At 46.6% G+C, this 7,323-nt stretch overlaps 1 long non-coding RNA gene across 1 annotated transcript; it reads left to right on the forward strand.

Annotated features, from left to right (window-relative positions):
* Positions 1–1,009: 1,009 nt before the first annotated feature.
* Positions 1,010–6,965, forward strand: LOC125941394 (uncharacterized). The gene is made up of 3 exons (XR_007464234.1): positions 1,010–1,278; positions 3,893–4,004; positions 6,848–6,965. It is a non-coding gene; the product is annotated as an uncharacterized LOC125941394 (long non-coding RNA).
* Positions 6,966–7,323: the final 358 nt, after the last annotated feature.

Consider the following 7,323-nt stretch of genomic DNA (forward strand, 5'->3'; position numbering starts at 1 on the left):
TAACATTGGAGGTTCACTGAAATATATATATTATGAAGTGCTCTCGTAGCGAGATGTGACGGGCAAATCAAGCTTAGGGGAGAAGCAAACCGTGATATTTTAGTCACCGCACACGAATTCAACAAGTTTAATCGTTTATGCCCTATAAATGGAACAGATTAAGCAAGTATGAAATTAAGAAACACTGATAAGATATCTTAATTTATACTGAAGTGGTCTCGCAAACGCGTCTCCTCTCGCAGGCTAGGTATGTTGACGCTACTCATAAACATAAAATAATGCTGCGTGCATTTCTTCAGACCGTGCTCACTCGTGGCCATCTGCATCCACAAGCTATTTGCCAGAATTTTGACGGAACTCTTGACAACAAATATTTATTAATGCCAGTGGACGCTTTTAGTAGGTTTTCTGGACAAAGTTGAGCGGACTCAACAAAAATATGTAGCTAATTGTGCAGACTGATAAGTTTTTTTTTTCTGCCTAACAGGTGTTGCCCATTCACCAATGTTTATTAAATCACCTGCAAGTTTCCAACAATCAAGAAAGACGTCACGCAAGAAGGCACCATCTCTCCATGTGCTATTCACTGCATGCTTAAAAGAAGTGTTCAAGCTGTTAGACTGGGAAGGATTAAATGTGAGGACCAACGGCGAATATCTAAGCGACCTGCGGTTTGTAGATGACGTGGTTCTGTTCAGCAACGCTGGTTGCAACAAGTTGTTGAGGATCATAGCCGACAAAACGTATGGTCGAATATTACTACGCAGAAGGAAGACAGAGGTGATATGTAATATCCTGGCAAGAGAATTGAAATTAACAATTTAAGAACCGATGCAAAAGCAGTGATTCGAGCGATGTGACGCGCGGAGAGAGTATAAAATGGGGGATTAGTGAGCGGCAGCCAACAACGCCACCTAGATTCTTTCAAAGAGCTTCACATAAATTGGAAATGGATGTTTTCTTGGGAAACGCCCCGCGGCTATGTGCAACTAGGACGCGTTGGGCGCCACGGCCTCTTTGTCTCCAACTCTGATTCGCTCAAATGCGGGTTTTTGTTCTGCAATATCGCTCCAGTTTGCTAAGCGCCATCTGGATTAGGTGGCGTTCGTTTGCTGCCTTCCCTCTCTCTTTCTCTTCCTCTCACTCTTGTCTTCTTTTTCTTTCTTTGTCTGATTTTGGTTTTCCATTGCAGGTGAAGCATTAAATAAGACCGAAGAAGTGGCAAAATGATCTGCGAGTACCTTGTGGGGACTTTCCTGTTCGGAGTTTTTTGTTCGAGTAAGAAAGGGATGACACCCATTTCTTGCACCTGAAAATGCAACCCATTCCTGCAACTTATGGTTCTTGTGAAATAGGTATAGGTACCGTGTGCATCCGCTATGTAATGACCCTGAGTGCTACGTGGGCGCAGAATTTTTAGCTTTGAAATGCGCCGCGCATCTATCAAGGAATTCCCCCCTTTCCGCGCCTAAAAAATTGGGCTGGATACAAGACATTAAGGACTTGGCTCCCATCACGCATATCTCCACTTTCTTCCCACACCCCGACTTTTCTTCCGGGATCATAGGTTCATGTACTTTCACTTAGTGCTAGAAATTCTGTCTTAGCTCCCGAAAAGAAAGAAAGCCAACTGCATCAGCGCACACGCTGGAAAATGGTCTATTCTACAAAAAAAATCAAACACATCGTAATAGCACATACATGATTCGTGAAATAGTAATAATGCAGAACCTGAGTAGGAGCCGAGACAGAAGGACACAGACATTCGCCATTCACACTCCAGCTCACTATCACGGAGGAACTTGAGGAGGAGCAGGAACACCTCTGTTCTACTAAATATCCATTGTGATGATGCGGCGATGTGGAGTGAATGGCACGCAGTCTGTTGGGTCCCAGTTTCAGTCTGTACTCGCCATTAGTTTTCCCTTGTGTTATTAGATGTCTTTAGATTACTTACAAGATGACTTGTGTTGCCGCTCTTGATGAGTGGCGTTCGAGTGAAGCAGTTGCCGGAAGTTTCCGCAAGGCTAAGCGACCTGCAGCTATAGCAACGCTCCTCCTTCTCCTCTGAGACAGCACTGATATAAATCAGGCGGAACTTAAACCCATGCAATGACATTACCACAATCAAAAGTGCAAGGAGCCTGAACATCGCTGCATTATTCACTAGTATGTGCAGATTATGAAGGTAGAGTGTTGTAACTCAGTTGATTTGTAGCCAATTAGTGAAAAAAACAATTAACGGTTGGTGGAGAACCCAAAACGGTTTTATTCAGCTTTTTTTTTTTAATCGAAGCTTTATAGGCTCACAAGTTTCGGCGGCGGTGGTGGTGGTGTCACGCTGAAAAGTGGCCCGATCCTGGCGATAGTGCAGAAAGGGTCCACGCTCAATGGCACATACCAGGGACAAAAAAGAAAGAGAAAGAGAGAAGGAAAGAGAGAGAGAGAGGAAGAAAGAGAGAGAGAGAGAAAGAAAGAAAATCACCAGCCCTTCCCCTGTCGAGAAAATGGGGGTAAGCAAAGGTTGTCGTGTGTGCACTTGACCTACTCCTTTCCCTTCCCTTTCCTACTACTTTCCCTTCCCTTTCCTTCTACGTTTGTTTCCCTTTCGTGCAACTTTTCTTCCCAATACGTTGTACGTTTCCCTTCCTCGATGCATACATTTAATAAACGTTTATGTTTTATTACCGTGACATGTCGTGAACTTTACGTTACCATGACGAAGGTCAGATACACACAAGACAAGCTTCGCTTACCCCCATTTTCTCGACAGGGGAAGGGCAGGTGAAATTTTTTTTCTTTTTGAAAGTTGGCATGTGGTACACATGACAGCGTACACACCGCATGACATCGTTGGTAAATATGACGGCTTTATAAAAGATGGATAAGATTTAAAAACATCAGCCGACTTCATTTGAAGGGACACTAAAGGAAAATAACAAGTTGAGTTAGATCGATAGGTTATCTGTCTAGAAGTCTACCATCGTTTTCTGTGCGCCAGTATGCGACTTTATTGCGCTGCAAATTGCCACAATAAGTCACATTGCCACCGCTCAGTTTGAATCACCGGTGTCTAAACTGGGGAGTTGACGTAATCTCCACGTCTACTTCTCCTCTGCCGCTTTCTGTGAATCAGCCACAACTCTCTGTATTCGCATCGGCGGCGTGCCACAAACTACCCACTTCTGCAGAGTGTATTCGAGGTATTTTCTAGATTTCTAATGCACTCTGTAATGAAATGGGGGGGTAGGCTGGGCTCGCTTTAGACCACACATTCTGTCATCATGCTCTAGACGAGCATTTAGCCTCCCTCTTACCTGCCCAGACCCTCCTCTCTCGTAGCGAGTTCTCAGCGCGAAGGATAAACGTGGAGCTGTCTCGCTGTGTTCCTCTCTCGCTGCAAGCATTGCGGGGCGCTCTTTCCGGGCGGCGCAATGGCCTCCGAGATCCTCGCTGTCGCAGCGCGCTGGCTGCCCGCCTCTCGGTGACGTAAGCAGAACGTCGCCTCGAGGGGCGCGGCATTTGCGCTCGCTGCAGCCTCCCAGTTTTGGTTACGCGCGCTCTGATAGCCGAATTTCGTCGTGCTACGATTCCGCGGGTAATCGCATTTCTTCTAGATCCAAAAGTTGATACGGCTTGTACGGTGAACTCGCTTCAATTTTTTTCCAATTACGTTGAGCCCCTGAAACTAAAAGTGTAAAAGCTAAATAATAAATTTTTTTGTTAATTAGCGACTAATTACCACGTATCACCCGCCACCTCATGGTCGCCGCGTCTTAGGGGGAACCGCCCTTTTATTTCAAAATAGATATTTTTATGTATTACTTGAATTCTTTTTAGAAACGCCCTGCACATGTGTGATTGCGAAGTACGATGTTCTCTTACCGTGCAGACTATTGCAAGCTACCGGACAACAGCACTGTTCTCTCAAGTGGACATACAATGAAAACGGCGTATCCTTGTGTTCAGTACAGTTGCAACAAGGGAAACCTGACAACGAAGACGTAAGTTGCCTAGTTGCAGCAATGGAGCACATGGCATGGTCGCTTCTATAGAAGAATGTTCTTCTCATAATGTCCGCCTGCACTATATACATGCACAATGAGAGACACATGAGCACACGCGCACACAATTATTACTTTCTTTCGTAATCAGCAGTTGTGTGTCGTGGCTTCAGCGTGGTCATGTGACTTCATGTCAGGTACGGGAGCAGCAGTTGTTGCAACATTAGGCGCGTGTGTGACGTGAAAATTTCAGGTGCCGCCACGATCTCCGATATAGAACACTCGTCGCCTCATGCGAGCTCTTCCGTTCCTCGCCGTCGCTATGTTCCGCATGAACTAAATGTCACCCATATACTGTAATATTAATCTTTCCTATAACAAGTTAAACGGTGGATACTACCATTTGTCTACATATATATTAGCATGCATTCTGAAAAGATTGTCGGAAGTCTTTATTACAGGTGAATGTTCTGAATTTTATGTCGTTTTCTGTCGGAGGCATAAATATCCACTTTCCATGTGGTTCAGTGGTTACGGCGTTTTAAAGCGGAGTACGAGGTCGTGGGTTCGATTCACGCCACGGTGACTCCACTTAGACAGAGGCAGAATGCAAAAACGTTCGTGTGTCGTTGTTTGGGAGCACGATAAAAATCTTGCATAATTAATCCGAATGCGTTCACTATATGACGTCGCTCGTTGCCCATTGTGCAGCCTTATGACACTAAACTCCTATTTTCGTTTTAATATAAAAAAATCACCGCATATCCACGGGGTTAATGATGATGAGTGGGCGAAGCTCCGGAGGGAATCATCGGTAAACCGTGAATCTTCCGCGTAATTCGCCCAGTCTCGCCGCACTAAATCGAACGATTGACTTCCACCAATGACACGCGCCATATGTGACGTCATTCCTATTTTATAACAGCGCCCTTCATTATAATTGCACCATCTCAGGCTTAAGGGGACGCTAGCACAAACGCGTTAGAAACGTGCAGTACTCTCTAGTAAGGGGGAAAGGCCACAGCGTCTTACGCAGCCGTTTACACATGCCGGAACGTGCACCGCGTTTGCCGACGCCATCACATGACTGCTGAGAGAGTATAACCCCCGTATTCATAAACGCTTCTCGACTTGAACTTGACTTGCCACCGCCTTCAACGCGTTTCGAACGCGCTGCCCAAGGCGGTGGCAAGTCGAGTTCAAGTCGAGGAGCGTTTATAAATACGGGGGTAAGGCGGAGAGGCCACAGCGTCTTACACCAGCTTCTTACACGGGCCGTAACGCGCTAGCACAAACGCGTTAGAAACGCGCAGTCTTTAGTTAATGTTGGGTATTTATTGTCATCGTGGTGCGTGTGTCCATGTGCGCTTCGTGGCGTAGTGGTTAGCGCCGCGCGTTCGGAAGCGAGGAGTCCCTGGTTCGATTCCGCGCTACGGACACAACTTTCGCAATTTTTTTTCATAAAAGTAGACGTGGCTACCTACTACTACTACATACTACAGAGGAGGGACAGGCCCACAACCTAAGGAGCTTCGCCCCTAAAAGTTGCAGTTTTGCCCGAAAGGCGATGAATTGATAGCGATAGCAAAGTATTAGGCCACTACATACAGCACGCCTCGTAGTTTTATCGGCCTCATATGCTGTAGAAGACATTCTTTTAATAAATATAAGCATGATGCCACGCGCGCACAGACACACATGAACAGATATCACTCGATGGCCGCAAACACTCGCAGTCACAACGCTGGCGGGATGAAGAGCGGTTGTCTCGGGCAGCGAGTACTTCTTCGTGCTGTGTCTCGCCTCAACGGGTCACCGAAACTTGAGATTACGCTATCTCCGACACTAGTCGTGTGAGAAGACAGCGCACATGAAGCGATCAGCTATCTCGGCTCGCCCAAGCTTTGCGCCCGGCGCATATTAGCTCCAAGATAGGGTGCACGAGCCGCGTACGCGCTCAGCAGCCACGGCTGGGCTCGAGGAGGAGACGCGCGCTCACCTGCTGTCCTGAGCTCGCACTGAATCACGGTACCGCGCGCTCTACACCATCTCTATACACCAGATCTGCCCCCTCCCCCCGTTTGTGCTCGCTTATTGAGCGCGCAGGAGGACGGCCCGCATTAAGACACGATCTATCTCAGCTCATTCTCGCACGCTTTCAATCGCACCCATGCGGAGTGGGGTGCGATAGGATTTCGTTGCACTAAGACTTGATACGGAACTCTATGCCATCGCCGACGCCGAAATTTCGCATGAAGTGTCGTTATAAATGCTATCACAATAAAAGAAAACTGCACAATTGTATATGTGCCACCATCAGTGTCTCAGAGGAGCAGAGTGGTCCCGTATTGAGAAGCTTCTCGTGGACGCCGTTGTGAGAGATCAGTTCCTCTGGAAGTCGATTCATCTAACTTATGAACATGAAAATTAGAGCAACGGATCTGGAAGAATGCCGTTAATAACAATGTGAGCGCAGCTGAACTGTGGTCTTTCGTAAGGACCTAATTTTTGCAAGTATTTGACACTTAGTAAGTTACGTGATGATACGCTGCAAACGACCGGCAGATGGTGGCACTTGAAGCGTGGTACTGAATTTCGGGGTCGTTCTCCAATGGCATGGCCAAAGAAGGGAGGGGGGGGGGGGGGTTGACTGTACGAAACTATACAGTGTATAACCTAAAACTCAGGTGCGAAAGAATAGCTACTGCAATATGTCTAATGCGGCCACATATAATTGAATAAGGCTAAAAACACCCGACGGGCTTTTTGGTTATGTTATCTGTCACTATTCTGGCTACTGAGTTACGTTAGTTATTCTATGCACTTCTTTTTCTTCGCGACAGATGCCGCAAAGGAGGATACCCAGATTGCTTGACATCTTCGGCAGCAAGCAGCCCATATCCTGACTGTTGTCCTCCAATGGCGTGTTCGTAACATCAATAAACATGCGGCACGCAGACCCACGTTTTTCTTTTTATTTCACTATACTTGCTACTCACTCCTAACAAAACCGCTCCACGCCAATTGCAGGAAGTTCGAGACAGTGTTATTTTACAGCAGAGTACGTTGTACGTGATAACAAGAAGCGTGATGACCTTGCGTGATGATGCTCGCAGCGCACGCACAACCCACCCCCCTCCCCCCCGCACACAGGCACAGCTGCCGAGAATGGTGGTTACAACGATTAATGAAGGACCTTGGGAAAATTAGATCGTGATACAGAGTTTTGTCAACTGTTTCTTAGGAATTCCAAATACACCTCATGACTCTGCTGCTCTTTTAATTAACGCTTATGACATCGCATTTCATCGCTGCGTTC

This window comes from Dermacentor silvarum, chromosome 11, assembly GCF_013339745.2.
Source record: "Dermacentor silvarum isolate Dsil-2018 chromosome 11, BIME_Dsil_1.4, whole genome shotgun sequence".
In the NCBI taxonomy this organism is placed as follows: domain Eukaryota; kingdom Metazoa; phylum Arthropoda; class Arachnida; order Ixodida; family Ixodidae; genus Dermacentor; species Dermacentor silvarum.